The sequence below is a fragment of the Thamnophis elegans genome, chromosome 5 (genome assembly GCF_009769535.1).
Source record: "Thamnophis elegans isolate rThaEle1 chromosome 5, rThaEle1.pri, whole genome shotgun sequence".
Classification (NCBI taxonomy): domain Eukaryota; kingdom Metazoa; phylum Chordata; class Lepidosauria; order Squamata; family Colubridae; genus Thamnophis; species Thamnophis elegans.
This window is the reverse complement of record NC_045545.1, coordinates 42,782,424-42,801,241: the sequence shown is the minus strand read 5'-3', so window position 1 is coordinate 42,801,241 and position 18,818 is coordinate 42,782,424.

The window sequence follows — 18,818 nt, the reverse complement described above, 5'->3', positions numbered from 1 at the left end:
TTCCTTATATTTAAATGAAAGCTAAAGTTCTGCAACTTATATCCATTGTTTCTGGTCTAGGTTTTATGGCAATGGAAAAGCACATTCAGTTTCAATATCAAGACAGTAGTGGTTAATACTCATATCAAAAAAAAACCTGACATTGATTCTGGAAAAGGGTATGTTCTTAATACTGCATGATTAATTTGTGCAATTCATTACCACAATATGTTGTGATAGTTACAAATCTGGATGGGTTTCAAGAAGATTAAATACATCTCAGAGGCATCTGATGGGTCACACTGAAAAACAAAAGCAAGACTTTTCTGATATTCTTAAGGTGCTATTTGGAAAATGAAGGAAGCTAGCATAACCTTGAATGAGGTCATGGTATTGATTGTGACATTGGAAACCCAACTCTGGAGACCAAATATAAAAAATAAAGTCTGAAAGTCTAAGTCATAATCTTTCTTTATGGCCAGCAAGCAATTAACTGATCAGTGTTGATCAGCTTCTCAGAATAAGTATTTCAGCAAAATCTTAACGGGAAAGAAAAGAGAGTAACTTAACTACAGTGGTACCTTGATACTCAACTGTTTTGAAACTCATCAAATTTGGTAGTCAACACACAAGCTAGAACTTCCCAGTGTTGACTGCCTTGTGACTCAACAACATTTTTCCTTATCAGAAAAATTTGTTCAGTACTCATCATTTTGGCACTCATCATGCCTCCCAGAACCGAGTACCGAGATACCACTATATTATTCAGTGTACCTCAACAAAAATGTATGTTTAGTACCAGGAAGTGCTGAAAAACAGGAGGAATGACAGGATTGAATCCTGAAATTGATAAAAATAATAAAGGGCTATCTGTTTACTTTCAGGTTAAATCTCAAGGGCCAGATGAATTGCATCCTGGAGTTCTGAAAGAATCAGATAATTGTTTGACTGAATTTTTATCTTGAACTTTTATCTTTAGTCTTGAAAAATCTGGAGAGTTTTAAAATATTATATAATTAGGTGAGAATAAATATCATGATCTTCAGAAATTGGGGAAAAGAAGACCAGCAAAGTAGAGATCAATCAGACTGATCTGGGAAGATTCTAGAGGAGTTTATAAATGGATCCATCTGTAGGCACTTGAAAAGTGTAGTCATTTTATCAATAATAAGTCTTGATACACAAAGTTTACATTTTTATTGACTTCCTCAACATATTGTGAGAATGCTATGGACATTGTATGTTTTTATTTCGGCCAAGCAAAGCATCCTCTGACATGTGTACATGTTGCATTACAGAACGCTGGATGGAATATTCAAGGAAGACAGACTCTTAATGGATTGTTATAGGGGAAACCCTAAACAGTTCAGTTTGGGAGTAGAAACAGATATTTGGAGAAGATACAAGTGGAAGTCAGACAAGTGATGTATTAATTTAATTTTTTATACTGGATAGGGAGTTGGACTCCTTGACCTAAATGGCCTCTTCTAAAAGTTTAACTTTATGGTCTTTTTTATGACGAAGGGGTAAGGGAGAGAACTTTTGAATCAATCTTGTTAAATTATTAAATTCGTTTGCTTATAATTTCCAAATGTTTTTCTTGCCACATTTTATAAATGTTTAATGCTACATTATTTTACCATTGCTATATGTATGCATATTTTCTGTTACATTGGTTCAATAAGAATACATTTTATAAATAAAAGAGAATTTGAATACTTCTCAAGCTAATTGACATCTTGAGCTGCTCATCAGTTGACCACCATTAAAGGATTAAAGCAAATTATATCTCCACCACACTGGCTTCTCTGGACAACCATTACTTTGAACACAACCTTCTATGTAGATTTCATACTTTAAGAAAATTCCGAGGTTGGCCTTTCATATGGCTTTTACTTTCCTCCCAGTATTAAATTAATATCCCTCAGTGGAAATTTCTTGTCTGATCTTTTTTTCTTTAGAATTCACTGAGGCATAATAATCAACTTATTGCTTTGTGGGATCAGCAAGCTTAGTTGGGATCACAGGCCTTTTTATTCTATTTTGTATTCATCTATTCCGATAATAGATATTTGTGGAAGATCAGCAGTGATTCTCGAGATGCTTCCTCATCTAAATAAATGGGTGTCTTAGTGTATATAAAGCATATAGTGACTTCATCCAATTTTGCTAGTATCGCCTACCGCTTGATGTTCCCACCAGGAGCTCAAGAATCCGCATTCTTCCACTTTAAGAAGTTGGACAACCCTGCCTTTTATTTCTACAGGAAGCATAGGTAATTAAGGATGAAACCCACAAAGTTTGCAGACCAATGCCAGACAAGGCATTAGGTCTTTTGAGATTCAGTTGCTTTTCTCTCCATTCCATTCATCAGGTACACTTCCTAGAGCAATTGCTGAAATCAACATTGGTTAAGGAAGGATGCTGTTTTCAGCCCTTCTCAGGCCACCTCTCCTTCTGGCCTAAAGTTGCTGTGACTTCCATGAAGAGAAAGGATTTTGTAAATGTAATTTTAGCTACAGCTACATAGCAAGGAAACTATTCATGTTCTTTATAAGTCTTCATTATGTTTCATAATTACATGAAACTGAACATAATTATTTTTCGGACCAATTTAAGAAATCTTACCTGATTAATCAGATTAAAGGTAAAGTTCCTTTTGCACATATGTGCTAGTCGTTTCTGGCTCTAGGGGGTGGTGCTCATCTCAGTTTCAAAGTTGAAGAGCCAGCGCTGTCCGAAGATGTCTCCGTGGTCATGTAGCCGGCATGACTAAATGCCAAATGTTAAATATTCATGAGCCATGTAAATTAGGCTCAGTCAGTTTATAGTTCATTCAGCACTTTCCCAAAGGCCAGCAACAGCCTGCTGCTTCCTGATTGGACGGGACGCAGCAGGAGCTGTTGCCGGCCGAAAGTTACTTTTGATTGGACCGGGACTTGACAGCAGTTGCTGCCCAAGTCCCGGGTTCCTATTGGTTGTTCTGTTAATATAAATACCTTGGCGCGCACCGCGCCCATTCGAATCGCTGTCATCGTTGCTTGTAAATAAAGAAGTTAGTTTGCTCACCCTGGTTGTCGCGTCCCTCCTTCCAGACTTTAATACTGGCGACGAAGGTGGGATCGGCGATTCCGCGACGCTAGGGTGAAAGAGAGAGAGAGAGGGTAGTTAGCTGCCGCCGCGCCAGGCCAGCAACGAACACTGTTTGGAAGAAAAAAAAAGAATTTTTTTCCCCTCCCCTTCATCCATCTCTCTCGCCACCGAGATCTGTGCCAAGATGACTTCTGCGCTCCCTCCGTTCGCCCCCTTTGGATCTGCCGGAGAATCCTGGGAGGGATTTATGGAAAGGTTTGAATGCTATTTAATAGCATCCAAGAACCAGGCACAGACTGAAGAAGAGAAGTGCAGCTTCTTCCTCTCCTGTTGCGAACCCACAATGTTCGCCTCTGCAAGAGCCTTGGCCGCCCCTAGGCCAGCGTACAAGCTGGGGTGGGACGAGCTGATGTCAAGACTAAAAAACCATTACGCCCCCACCCCACCGGTGATCGCACGCCGCTTTGCATTTCGCCGCCAGGTCCAGAAGAGGAATGAATCCATTAGCCAGTTCCTCGAGTCGCTGCGCACGGTGGCCGCTCAATGTGACTTTTCAAATTTAGAGGAGAATCTTGTGGAACAGTTTGTGTGCGGGGTCCGCGATGTCAACCTGCGAAGCCGCATGTTCCGCAACCACCATATCACCTTGCTCCAGGCCGTGGAGACTGCCAGAGCAGCCGAGCTCTCTGAGCAGTCCACGGCCAATATCGAGCGCTTGCAGCTTGCTTCTCCTGACCAGCCGCCAGCGGAACCACCGACGCAAACCCATATGATCGATGACCAGCTGCCCTTAGACGACCCTGAGGAAGATTTTGTGGGACAAATGAGGGCACAGCCTAAACGGAAGCCCCAGCCGCAGTCAGCGGCACAACCAGGTGCTAACGTGCCCTGCCGGGGGTGTGGCGGCTGTCACACCCGCACGGCCTGTCCCTTCCGCACCGCGATCTGCCGTAGATGCAAGGGAGAAGGCCACCTGGCTAAAGTCTGCAGGGCCCTCCTGCCAGCACCGTCGTTCCTGCAACCTACGGTCCGGTCTCAGGCGCAGCCGCGCCGCCAGCAGCCGCAGCCTGCTCGGCGGGCTGAAGACTGCTACTCCACCTGTCAGCCGAATGCCTCTGACTGTTTAGCTAGCCAAGCCGCTGCGGGAGCCCGGAAGGTCGCAGCCTCCGTCCAGCTGGAAGGTCAGCCTTGCCGGATGAAGGTGGACTCCGGCTCTTCCCGGTCTCTCTTGCCCTGGTTCCTTTTCTCCCGCCTCTGTCCAAAAGTTTCCCAGAGCCAATTGCTGCCCTCTGAGGTTTCCCTGCGGGACTACCAAGGGAAGTTAATTCCCACTCTGGGCTCATTCCCTATCTCAGTGCGCTACGGCCCGTTCCAAGGGAAATTGCCCATCCTGATTGTTAGGGACGACCTACCGGCCCTCTTGGGCCTGGATTGGTTCCCTGCCCTGGGATTGTCCATTGGGGGGGTGCATCGGGTAGTTCCCTCTTCCATAGAAGACATATTAAAGGAATTTGCTGATGTCTTCGACGGCCAGCTTGGCTGCTATAAAGGCACCCCCATCTCTCTGAGCCTCGATCCCCAGGTTGCTCCCATTAGGCTGAAAGCCCGCAGGGTGCCCTTTGCCTTGAGGGCCAAGGTTGACGCCGAACTTGATAAACTTTTGGCGCAGGGAGTCATTGAGCCCGTGGACCATTCCCGCTGGGAGACACCCATTGTCCTCCCAATCAAGCCGGACGGGTCGGTGAGGATCTGCGCCGACTACAAGTCGACGATCAACTTGGCCCTTCAGGCAAACCCCTATCCAGTCCCTGTAGTGCAACACCTGCTCCATTCCTTGGGGCAGGGTTGCACATTCGCCAAACTGGATATGGCGCAGGCCTATCAACAGCTCCCGGTGGATGATGATGCGGCGGCTGCCCAGACCATCGTCACCCATCGTGGGGCTTTTCGTTGTCGCCGCCTTCAATTCGGCGTTTCCGTAGCCCCGGGGATCTTCCAAAGCCTCATGGAGTGGCTGCTCCATGGGCTACCGGGCGTTGTACCGTATTTCGATGATGTTCTGATCGCTGCTTCCAGCCGCTCAGAACTCATCGAGATACTCAGGAAGGTCCTCAGTCGTTTCAGGGGCGCGGGCCTAAAACTTAAGCGCAGCAAATGCTCGTTTGCTGTGCCTAAGGTGGAATTCTTGGGCTTCTTGATTGATGCCCAAGGCATCCACCCCACGCCTTCAAAGGTTGCAGCCATTAGGAACGCCCCGGCACCCACCTCCAAGGCGGAGCTGCAGGCGTTCCTAGGGCTTCTGAATTTTTACGCCCCCTTCATACCTCACAAGGCGTCACTAGCCGAGCCGCTTCATCGGTTGCTCGACCGATCTGCGGCCTGGCGCTGGGGGAGCCGCGAAGCGCATGCGTTCGCGGCTGTCAAAGAGACTCTGACGTCAGCGGCAGTCCTGATTCAGTACAATGACAGGATGCCTCTGACGTTAGCGTTTGACGCCTCCCCCTACGGGGTCGGGGCGGTCCTGAGCCATGTCCTCCCGAATGGCTCGGAGGCCCGGTGGCCTTTTATTCCCGGACACTCTCCTCGGCGGAGCGTAATTACAGCCAGATCGACAAGGAGGCTCTGGCTGCAGTGTCCGGGATTAAGAGGTTTCACGATTACCTCTGTGGTCGGCCCTTCACTCTTGTCACTGACCATAAGCCACTCCTTGGGCTTCTTGCGGGTGACAAGCCGACCCCCCCCATCCTCTCCCCCCGCATGACACGATGGACGGAGTTCCTTGCGGCGTACTCATATACGCTGCAGTACCGTCCGGGCAAGCAGCTAGGGCACGCTGATGCCCTGAGCCGCTGCCCCTTGCCGGAGACTGATACCGCCCTTGTGCCCAGCCTCTCTATCCTCACCATCGCGTCTTCCGGCCTCCCCATCTCTGCCGCGGATGTCGCGGCCTACACTAAGGCCGATCCAATCCTCTCCCAGGTCGCTTCCTGGGTCTTGAGGGGATGGCCTACAGACAAGGTGGCAGAGGGCTTCCGGCCCTTCAAAACTAGACAAGCGGAGCTCTCCCTCCACGGGGGGTGTCTCGTTTGGGGGGATCGAGTAGTGATCCCTGAAGCACTTCGGCCACAAGTTCTGACTCTGCTCCATAAGGATCACCCAGGCATAGCGTGGATGAAGGCGTTAGCCCGTAGCTATGTCTGGTAGCCCTTGCTGGATTCAGAGATAGCGGCCTATGTAGGCCACTGCACCCCATGTCAACAGTCCAGGCCCAATCCCCCCGCCGGGCCTGCTCGTGAGTGGGAGGCTCCAAGAGGCCCATGGTCACGCCTCCACATTGATTTCGCTGGTCCCTTCCACGGCCAGAATTTCTTGATTGTGGTGGACGCCTACTCCCGCTGGGTGGAGCTGGTCCTGATGGGCTCCACCACAGCCGAGAGGACGGTCCGGGCCTTGAGAAGGCTATTTGCAACCCATGGGTTGCTGGACCTAGTAGTTTCGGACAATGGGCCCCAATTTATGTCCACCACATTTCAAGAGTTCCTGGCCGAGCAAGGGATCCGGCATGCGCCCATAGCACCGTACCACCCGGCCAGCAATGGCCGGGCAGAGCGGGCGGTCCGCTCAGCGAAGGAGGCCCTGGGCCGCATGGACCGGGGCGACTGGCAGGCGAGAGTGGCGGCTTACCTACTAAGCCAGCATTCCACTCCCTGCCCAACAACCAACAGAAGCCCCGCAGAGCTCTTGATGGGCCGGCGTCTGCGGACTTCCCTGGATAGGCTTCATCCGCTCTATTCAGGGGATCATCCGAGCAACCTGGGGGTTCTCCCTCCCCGTTCTTTTAAACTTGGGGACTCAGTCTGGGCCCGTTCCTTCTCAGGGGATACTCAATGGGTTCTGGCCACCGTAACCGCCCTGACAGGCCCCTGTTCTTTTAGGGTCGGACTGGCTGACGGATCCCAATGGAGGCGCCACCTGGATCAATTAAGGAGGCGCCTCCCGCCACAAGCCGGCAACCCAGACTCTGCTGAAGACAACACCGCAATTCCGGGGTTGCCGAATGAGGCCTTCGCCGAACCAGGCCTTGCCTCTCAATTGCCAGGAGCTCAAACCGAAGAAACGCATCATCGGGCCTTCGCCACACCAGGCCCGGCCTACCCGAGCACCCCCTGCAGGGAACACCAACAGACTACTCAAGCCGCCGCAGAAAAGGCCCCACCTATTGCTCCAACCTTCCCCAGTGACACTCCTCCCATGCCTTACACTGTTGTTAAGGACGCGCCACCTCGTCCCAGCCTACCATTGTTGTTGAGCCCGCCTTCTGGGCCTTCTCGAGAGGGCGTGCCTTGGAGCTACACCCCCTTCAGGGAGGAGCTACTACAAGCAGGTCCACCTCCGCCGACGACTCCTGTAGAACTGCGAAGGTCTGGGCGGGTCCGGTGCCACCCCGCCTATTTACAGGACTACACATGCTCCACCCGGGGAGCATGCGCGGAGCTGGGGGGAAGGGGTGTTAAATATTCATGAGCCATGTAAATTAGGCTCAGTCAGTTTATAGTTCATTCAGCACTTTCCCAAAGGCCAGCAACAGCCTGCTGCTTCCTGATTGGACGGGACGCAGCAGGAGCTGTTGCCGGCCGAAAGTTACTTTTGATTGGACCGGGACTTGACAGCAGTTGCTGCCCAAGTCCCGGGTTCCTATTGGTTGTTCTGTTAATATAAATACCTTGGCGCGCACCGCGCCCATTCGAATCGCTGTCATCGTTGCTTGTAAATAAAGAAGTTAGTTTGCTCACCCTGGTTGTCGCGTCCCTCCTTCCAGACTTTAATACCAAAGGCATACAAAATGCTGTTACCTTCCCACCAAAGGTGGTTCCTATTTTTCTACTTGCCTTTTTACATGTTTTCCAACTGCTAGGTTGGCAGAAGGTGGGACAAGTAACGGGAGCTCACTTTGTTACGTGGCGCTAGGGATTCAAACCACCAAACTGCCAACCTTTCTGATCGACAAACTCAGCGTCTTAGCCACTGAGCCACCTTTAATCAGATTAGCATACGAATAAAAACAGCTTTTCTCCAAGAAAAACATATTTTTTGTTTGAAGTGGTGGGAATATGTGTCATGGCAACAGCCATCTTTCATAGAGTTACTTTGAACTGTTTGAGCAAGTGTGAGAATGTGTGATCCTCCAGTTATTGCTGAAACACAGTTCTACATTTAATCTAGTTAGCATGACCAGTGATGAACGATACTAGGAATTCTGGTTCAGCAACATGTGGAGGATCTCTATTCCTTGTTTAAGGGAGAAAGGACACTCCCCTTGTTATGATGTTTGGTGATTCCTTGAGGTTGTTGGGGGAATGAAGTAAATCTTTCTTCTTTAGCTTGGGAGGTGGGGGCAGGAGTCTTTAAACAGGTTGAGAAGATGCTTTTCAAATTTGCTGACTTGCAGAATATGTTTGGTTGCTATGTTCACTATGTGCCCCATTACCATTGTCTGCAATCCCTTTGTTTCAATATATAGATTTATATATATTGTAGTGACTGAACATGTTTGAGGGAGCAGAGTTTCTGCTGACATGTTTTGCAAAGAAATTGAATTGGACTGAAGTGGATGACAAAAAGGTCACTTAAAAAAGTTTAGACAAATGGTTATTACCTTTTTATGAACTTTCTCCATTATTAAAAAAACAAAAACAAAAAACAATGGCAAAACGGCATTTGTGATCTTCAAAGTCATTGTGTTATATTGATACCATGGAAGCAATAAAAAAAGTGAAGAATTTGGTTCCTCTATTCTTTTGTGCTTCCATGAACTGGCGGTTTAAACTGCTGTCTCAGCAAACAGTTGCTCTTAGTACCTTATGTAAATAAAAAACTTTAAGTTATATGGAAAGGTTCCTGTGAGAACAGGAAATTAGGATAACTCTTTCTTGGTTATTTTCTTAGGGTAAAGATAAATTAATAAAATTGGAAGTCTTCTGTTATATAACATCTTTGTCCAATTACCCACTAGCTGATCTGAGTACATGGTTTTTAAAAAGCTGTACGTGGTGTTACTGTACTTTAAAGGAATTGTGCATAACTATCTAGTTTTTCTGTGCCTTAAAAAAAACCACTTAGAGGACCATCTAAGACATACATGAACTATTAATTCTAAATTCCCCCCCCCCATATTGCTGTAGAAAATGTCTGTATAGCAGATGAGGAGGAGCCTCCTGTTTAAATTGATTAAGAATAAATTCCACTCATATTTTAAAACATTTCCTACATGATCTATATACCATTTATCTACCTTCTCCAACCAAATCCTCTCTGAATGTTCTGGACTTCAAAACCCATAATTCTTAACTAGCTTGGCCAAAACACTAAGTTGGTGAAAGCTGATATAACCTTCAAAAATTATATGATGGGATCAACAAAGCTTATACAATGCCACCAACTCCTAGCTTATCATGTTCTCTCTCTCTCTCTCTCTCTCTCTCTCTCTCTCTCTCTCATCTATCTACCTACCTACCTACCTACCTACCTACCTATCTATCTATCTATGAAAGGTATCTGAAATAGGCTGGTTTAAAGACTATATCCAAAATCCACAGATGACCCATGATCCCTGTGAAATTGAAATTTGGCAAATTTTTAAAAAAACTTTGACATAAAAATTATTATTAAATACTTCATGACATAATACAAAATGTGATAAAACATTTCCTGTGCTGATGTTGGAATGCACTATGGAGTTCAACATGGGCTAGTTTCAAGGCTGATAAATCTCTGAATGTACCCCAAGTTTTTCAGTGAAGGCATTACATTAGAAGCTTTTCGTTGAAGAGATTAAGGAATCTAGTAAGGAAATATCTCTGAAAGTATGACCCAAGGTCACAGGTTCTCTAGTACACTACTAAAACTCTTACTCCTGTAACTTTTCACTGCACAATATGGTGTACCACAGTGAATGGTTTTTTGAATCAAGGCACTTCAAATGAGTTATCTTAAAGAATGTGTCCAAAATTCAGGATCCATGACTCCTGTGGAATGGAAGTTTGGCCAATTTTATAAAACATGAGAAAAATATTATCCTAAGATGCTTATTACATAATACAAAATGTCATAAAACATTTCCTGAGCTGATGCTTGACAGTGCTATACAGTTCAACATGAACTGTTTTCATCTCAACTTTTCCAGGGAAACCATTCCTTTTAGAAGCTCAGGCATTGTTGAAGGCATTGAGAAATCTAGTCAGGAAGTATCCATGAAATGATGACTCAATGAGGCATGGATTGTCTAGCCTCCTCCTAATTGTGAGCTACATTAGCCCTGTAGCATTGGAAGAACTTGAAGCTTAATTTAAAGGCAATATGAAACTTGTTGTACTTCAATTATTATAATGAGAATTAATTTGAACATATAGATGTTTTGCTAATGATACTTTCAAAGCTACCATGTCAATATATAGTTTTGGGTTATTGGTGGCCCTTCAGGCTCTTCAGTGTTGATCTTTCTGATTCAAACATAATGGGTTCTGTACCTGTGCAATAAACAATTAGGTGAAAATGAAAAGGATATTAAAAATCTCATCTAATGGGATCCATTAGAGGGGGAGCGTGTCAAATAAACAAGAGGTAGACAAAGCCCCACCTTTATGCATATTCTTATAATGTTGACACATGCACAAATTCAGTCACATGCCATGGAATTAAGACCAATGACAGCACTGACCCCCCCGCCAACAAGTCTAATTAATTAAGTAGGAAGCTGTGGTATAACCTATGTGTATGTAAGAATTAATTAAACCAAGAATCAGAAGAAAAATAACAGTCGCTTTTTTAATGGTCCTCATGTTGTACTCCCATTTCATGACCTTGTGGGTGATTGTTGTCACATTATTTGGATTACTTACTTCTTTATTCTGAGGACCTTGCTGTCTATATCAAATAAATTTAAACAACTCTTGAATAGCTTCTTTTTTTTTTTTTTTTTGCTCTATTAACTACTGATTCATCTTGCCAAGAAGATGGTTCTCTTTAAGTCCAAGTATGACTTTCCATAAGCCTTTAGTTTTCTTATAGCAGAATGGATAAACTCATATGATAGAAGCAGAAGTCTCAGATCTTCTCTCCCAGAAATTCCCTGGGTCTATACAACATAGTTTGCCTCTTACTGGGATAGTGGTTTAGTAGTTTCCACTCTCACCATCTATCTTATAAGCAGAGCCTCTCCTAGTAACCACCTCCTAAGCAGAGACAGGTCTTGCTAGTGATTAAAAGGTCAAAGAGCAAAAAAAAAAACAACCACCCCCACACACACAATAGTGCATAGCTTGGATGAGAGCCACTTTGATAAAGTGGTGAAGATGCTAGCCTGAGAACTAGGAGACAGTGAGTTCTAGTCCTGCCTTAGGCATGCAAGCCAGCTGGGTGACTGTGGGCCAGTTACTGTACTCTCTCTCTCTCTCTACCAGGAGTGAAATTCAGCAGTTTCTGACAAGTTCTGGAGAACTGGTAGTGGAAATCTTGAGTAGTTTGGAGAACGAGCGAATACCACCTCTGGCTGGCCCCAGAGTGGGGTTGGAAGAGATTTTGCAGTATCCTTCCCCTGGAGTGGGTTGGAATGGAGATTTTGCAGTATCCTTCTCCTGCCACACTCACCAAGACATACCCAAAGAACTGGTAGTAAGAAATGAATTTCACCACTATTCTCAGCCCATGTCAGGCTTTGGAGACAGGCTGATTAGTCAATTCCTACTGCAACCAATGGATCAATAGTGGTTGATCTGAAAAAAGCAAACTTGCCAGACAAATGCTAGAAGAAAAGGTTTGTGACTAGATGATTCATCTTTCCTCATCTTGGATGCTAGAACAATCTCAGCACAGATGAAATCAAAACTTTTTTCTTTTAAAGTATAAAATATAAAAGACTTTATTATAATGCAAACATTCAGAGATAAAAATGATAAGAGTAGAGCTTCAACTGTACATGAGCTGTACAGCTCATTGAAATAACGGGGTAAAAGAAACATACGTAGAAAATACTAAGAAGTGCTTCGGGCAGACAAAAAAATGGACCAAACATCCCATTAAAAAGGGACCGGTTAGATGCTTCAAAATCATATGAGAGATTATAAGGGAATCCAAGAGAAAATTTGATACTTTTATGTATAACTTAACAGATGGACAAATTTAATCATTTGCAGAGGAGCATTGGGGATTTGAAAAAAAACTAGACTGTGCAAGACTGTACAGTTGAAGTTCTACTCTTATTGTTGACAAATGTTGTTGACATGATGTGCCAGTGCCTGGAGGCTGTCAGGGTCTGGATGGGAGTTAACAAGCTTGTACTCAATCCAGACAAGACCGAGTGGCTGTTGTGTTTCCCTCCCAAGAATTTGGCCAGTATTCCATCACTCAGGCTGGGGGGTGAAAATTTACGCCCCTCAGACAGGGCGCGCAACTTGGGAGTCCTCCTGGACCCACAGCTAACCTTAGAACATCACCTGTCAGCTGTGACCATGGGGGCATTTGCCCAGGTTCACCTGGTGCACCAGTTGCGCCCCTACCTGAACCGGGAGGCACTCGCGACAGTCACTCATGCCCTCGTGACCTCAAGACTGGACTACTGCAATGCGCTCTACATGGGGCAGCCTTTGAAGAGTATTCGGAGACTACAACTCGTCCAGAATGCAGCCGCGCGAGCGATTGTGGGTGCACCTCGGTACACCCACGTTACACCTATCCTCCGTGAGCTGCACTGGTTACCGATCGGTCTCCGGATACGCTTCAAAGTGCTAGTCGTAACTTATAAAGCCCTTCATGGTATTGGACCTGGGTACTTGAGAGACCGCCTTCTGCCAATTACCTCCCACAGACCCGTTAGATCGCACAGGGTCGGCCTCCTCCGGGTTCCGTCTACCAGCCAATGCCATCTGGCTACTACCCGGGGGAGGGCCTTCTCTGTTGCAGCTCCGGCCCTTTGGAATGAACTCCCCGCGGAGATTCGGACCCTCACCCCTCTCCAGGCCTTCCGGAAAGCCGTCAAAACCTGGCTGTGCCGGCAGGCCTGGGGTTGATGAGCTCCCCTCCCCTCTCGACTTGTATGGCCGTATGATTCTTGTGTATTTTAATTATATGTATTGTGTTTGTATCCCCTTTCCCCTTTTGAGTTGTTCGCCACCCTGAGTCCCTCCCGGAGAAGGGCGGCATACAAATAAATTAAATCTGAAATCTGAAATAAATAAAATTATACCTACATTAATATACAGCAATGTGTATATACAAAGGGACGGGATTTGAAACACATTACAAGTACCATCTTGATTTTTTTTTACTATCCAACTTGCCCGATGGGTGCCCCTCTTTATATAGAAATGCTAATGTTTTAATCTATTTTTTTTCTCTAATAGCTGATGCTTGAAATACATGCTCTTTCAAATCTTTCAGACTTTCTTTTTTTGAGATTCTAAACCTTAACCTGAGGCTGCTGTGGAGCTGGAAATACCTTTTTCCCCACATACCCCTGCACCCCCGCCTTGGTCCGTTGCTTTTCCCAGAGGTCTATTTCTTGGATTAAAATAAGTCACTTTTTCAGTCTCCACTAGAGGAGAGGTTTGGTTTGGGGTGGGAGGCATATCTTATTAGTGGAAATTGAGATTCAGTTTGGTCCATGATTAGAGCACCAGGCTGGAAACCAAGAGACTGTGAGTTTTAGTTATGAAAGCCATCTGGGTGAGGGTGGACCAGGATTAATACTCAGTTGATCTGGAAAGAAAAGTGGATCCTCTTGTATTTATGTGAAAATGCTAGGAAGAAAAAAGTGTCTTTAATATAAATGTATATTCTTTATTGGCCAGCAGCAGTCATTATTTTGAAGGTATCCCAGGGAAGTACATCCATAGCGCTAACCAAAGAGGCATCCACCTCTGAATTTAATCCAGATCCTACACATTTCCTTGTTATGTAGGGTGACTTTTTCAATTTTGCCTTGGGACCGATGTTTCAAAAATCCAAAGCAGAGTTTGAGATTGACTTCCTCCCTTACAGACTGTTTTCCAGGTATCTTTTTCCAGACAGAAGTAATAATAATATGCCAGAAGACTTTGAATATTGGCACCATCTCCATCTCTTCAAAAAGATGAAACACCCTAACAAAGTTCTAGTTCACTATCAGAAATTGGGTCATTTTTTTAAAAAAAAGAAGAATTTGGAAGGCAGACTAATTTTCCAGAGATTTATTCCATGCTATGTTAGATAGACCCAACCCTTTTCTTATGTTATATACATTATTAGCTCACGGGATAAGCAGGCAGACGTTTCGCAATGTGAGACAGATTATGCCTTACTTAACAACTCATTTACCACTTTATGACTTTGGTATCTCACTTTAACAGGCCTGTTTCTTCTTGCCATTGTTGTTGTTGCGCCAAGTTCTGACCAGCAATCCAGGGGTGAAATCCAGCAGGTTCTGACAGGTTCTAGAGAAATAGAAATTTTGAATAGTTCAGAGAACTGTCAAATACCACTTCTGGTTGGCTCCAGAGTGGGGTGAGAATGGAGATTTTGCAGTATCCTTTCCCTGCCATGCCCACCAAGCCACGCCCACAGAACCAGTAGTAAATAAATTTTGAATTTCACCACTGCAGCAATCCATCTGGATTATTGTATCCTTTCTACACAGGTGCCTTACAATTTATTTGGGGTCCCAGGTTGAGCAGAAAGGATATATTGAAAGGGCTACACAGGTACAGAATGACAGTGACTGATGGATGATCCATCCTTCATGCCCTTCGGCAGTTCCAGCTGCAATATTCTTTCCCCAGGCAGGATGAAAATTGAATCCAGCACATGTGCAGTTGCTGGAAAGTTGCTATTGTACCTGATTACAGTGTGCTCTTTAATGTCTGTCTGTGTGTGTGTGTGTATGTGTATGTGTATGTCTGTGTTTTAATATTACCATTTGATTGGTAACTGCCCAGGGTTATATTGTGTAAGATGAATGACCATATAAATCATTGAAATAAATGAATACTTTCAGAAACCCAAGCTACCTGACTGTTCATGCATTTCATCTTTAGTAGCAGGTCTTACTTTGAAGAAAAGAGAAGCTGGTCTGGGAAAGAGAAGGGAGGTGTGTGCATGACTAATGAGCGCATGAAAAAGACAAACTGTTCTGCCTAAAGCTGAGGAGGGAGATTTCAAAATGAAAGAGATGTATGGTGGGGGAGAAATAATTGATAGGGAAAATCTTTCCAACTTCAGCCAAACAAGATATGAAAATGCTTCCCCCCTCCAAAACCCCAAGGCAGGGAGGGCATAGGTATTTCAAGAGGGGAAAAGCCAGCCAATGAAGAAATGGAAATTAGAGAAGCATAACACTTCTTGTCTTCTACAATCAAAGGAGGAATTGTCATTCCCAGAGTTTAAATCATAGGCCTTTCCTTCCACTCTTGTGTGTGTACAGATTTCTGACACCCACCCCGTAACACTTAGCATCAGACACACTGTTCCATGTTGGCATAAGAATTATTTCACCCATTAGGCCTGAGAACATTTTATTCCTATCTTGCCAACTTCAGCCCTTTCACCTCCCTTTCTAGTTCTTCCTTCCTTCCCTTTTTGCGCCTGGAGTTACCATTTGCATCTCCCCATCTCTCTCTACCCATTCCTCCTTCCCTCTAAGAGATGGGAATCAATTATTCTCAGACCAGTCAGGATCATTCCGTAAACATGGATAAGGTGTCTCCAAGTTGCGGGGGTGGGGGGGGGGCAACCAACAATCTATTGACTCAAAGGGATAGGAGAAAATGGCAGAAGGAAAGACGGAGGGAGGGAGAGAGATTATTGGTAAGGTTATTTTTCTGTATTTTTCAGTAGAGAAGTGTGCAGAGGTAAGTCTATTTGTTGTCTTGAATAAAGCCTAGTCAAGTCATATTCTGAAGCTTCTGCTATTACGGAATGTCAGTAGTTGGAGAGTTGATATCTATTGCATTATTATGATGATTATTTGACTACATAATATGGCAATATTTTTTAACAACCAGAGCAACATAAAATAGAGAAAGTATGAAAAACTCTGCCTCTTAAACTGATTTAAAATGATAGCCGCAAGCTAGTCATAATCCTTACAACAATACTAAAAACTCCTTCTATACTATTGTTTCTGGTTTGTCGAGAATTGAAATGACTTGATAATGCTCACAAATAGCTTGATGGATTTGCTATTTTTCTGGATGTTTAATTAAGGAGCAATCTATATTTATTTACAATGTTCATCTGCTATTGTTAATATGTATTTTATTTTTTATTCATGTGCTCTATGACAATATTTGTCATATATTGAAAGATCAAAGAATGAGCTTATATGGAAGCTTAAATCATGATAAGTGTATGATAGTAAAGCCAATCTAGCCAGCCTATTAAAATATAATTAAAAATATGGAACAAAAAACTATTAAATAATAATGGAATCTTACACACACGTTTACATATATATCTATACAGACTCTCATATGCAAATAAATTAATAAAGATTGGCTATTTTCCAATAGCATGTTTTTCATAAATTCAAAATAGGTTCATTCAGATCTATTCTCTGTGAATTTGTAACATTTTTCTAGTCTCCGTACTTTAATGAATTATATTTTCATTAATCAGAGATTCGATTTGAAACCCCCTTTCAAAATCAATGGGTTTAGAAGCAGCACAACTGTACACTTACAGTTAACAATGCTCTTGCTAGCCTGTTTCATTAAAACAAACACACAAGAAATATTCATAGAGGATTAGGACTTTACATAAAAATATTCACACATGAATGTTTATCTCAGAGGATTTAAAATTCTAACCAATTATATCACACAGAATTAAAAAAGGTTTCAATTGTGCCATTCAATTCCATCATTTGCTGGATCATACACTTGGACACACACACCTTAAATAATAGATGGTTAGGTACCACTGACAGATGATCTTGTAAGAGTTTTCCAGTACTGTATAAACACATTTGATGAAAAAGCAGGCAAGGCTATTGTACAAATTGCATGTCATGTACTGACAAGAAGTAATGTCTGTAAATACCTGTTCTCTAAAATCTATAGGTATTACTTTTAGAGTTTAATTCTATACAAGATGTAGTTATTGTAGGATAAGGGAATGGTGAATTAGGAACTTCGAAGTCCTTAGATATATTGATTGGTTTTATTGATTGACTTTTGCTTATTTAAAAGCATACCTGCAATGCAATCTAATGTGAATGGATTACTACTATTAGGGGAAAGAGGAGTGTAGTTGTCTTAACTGAACTAATCATATTTGTGGTTACTACATTTAATGAGGCTGTAATTTGCTCAACCCCCTTCAAGATTTAAAAAAAGAAACATGCTTTTTAAAAAGAAGACGGAAGGGAAGGGGCGAGTGGTGCTTGTCACAAATGAAATCACCAGCACTCACCCAAAAGTGCCTCTGGCATGTGGGAAGTGCATTCCACACCTTCCCTACTGCTGCAGTTGATATGCTTGCTGTCTGGGAGGGGAAAAAAACATTTTTTGCAGCAATAAAATAAATTAAAAAGCTATTTATTCCTGAGAAAATATAATTCCCCTACAGTGTAAGTAATAATTTGAGTGATATTCAGAATGTCAGCTAAAGCAATTGAATAAGTTTTATGAACTCTTGATATAGGAGGGAAAAGGTCATCTAAAAAAAGGCCCTAGAACAGTGTTATTGAATCTGGTGCTAACCATTTATGCAGAATATAGAGTTCTGATTATTTTTAGCTAATATATCTCATAAAAGCTGAGAATTGTAAGAATCAGTCCAGAGGGGGTTCCTCCTGGTTCGGCCGGTTCGACCAAACCAGTAGTGATATGCTGGCCTGGGTTACAGAACTGGTAGTGTCCCAGGCTGGACACGCCTCCAAACCGGTACCACGGTCGCCGCCACTGCCACCTCAATCTTGTTTTTGAGTTCTGCACATGCACAGAACAATTTCCATTGAACTGCGTGCATGCGCGCAGCACGCATCCAGTGTGCACGCACAAGCGAATTGGCAGTAACCCCGGCCAGAACCCACTCCTGATATCAATCATAATACATCCAGAGAGAAATGTCTTGGAGAAGGCTATCCTGGAATATATTCTGCAGCAGCAAATGGTAGAGAAAGAAATGATTTTGCTCAAGTCCTATCTTAACTAGAAATGTGAGCTGTCTTTTTTTAGGTTATGTTGAGGACACTGATTCATAACAAGGCCAAATAAATAAGCTATATGGTTTTCACTTTAATTTCAATACTTCACTTCTATTGTCTCCCCTCTCCTCCAGACTGCAATAATCTACCTAACTGAAGAGTAACTTATGAAAGAATTGTCACAGAAGCCCCAAATAGTGGATTGCAAACAATTTGCTTGATTTAATTATTTCATGACTTCATGGTAGGCAACAATCTTTTTTTTCCTGGAATATAATACAATGATACTTCTCATCCTTGAATGAGATTTGAGAAATTAATGCAAATGGCTTCCAACTGTGAAGCAAATGGAATGCAGAAAAGAACAGTAATTTTAACTGGTACCAGCTTCTATGATATTTTTTGGGATGACAAATCCCAAGATTCTTGGCTAGAATTCCCAGAGAGAATTAAGCTGGGAAAAATAGTTCTAGCACAATGAAGGGATGTAAAAAAAAAAAGACTGAATCTCATCTATCTACATTTGTTTGCTTTCATTTTTCCATACACAAAGATATACTACCAAAGTTCT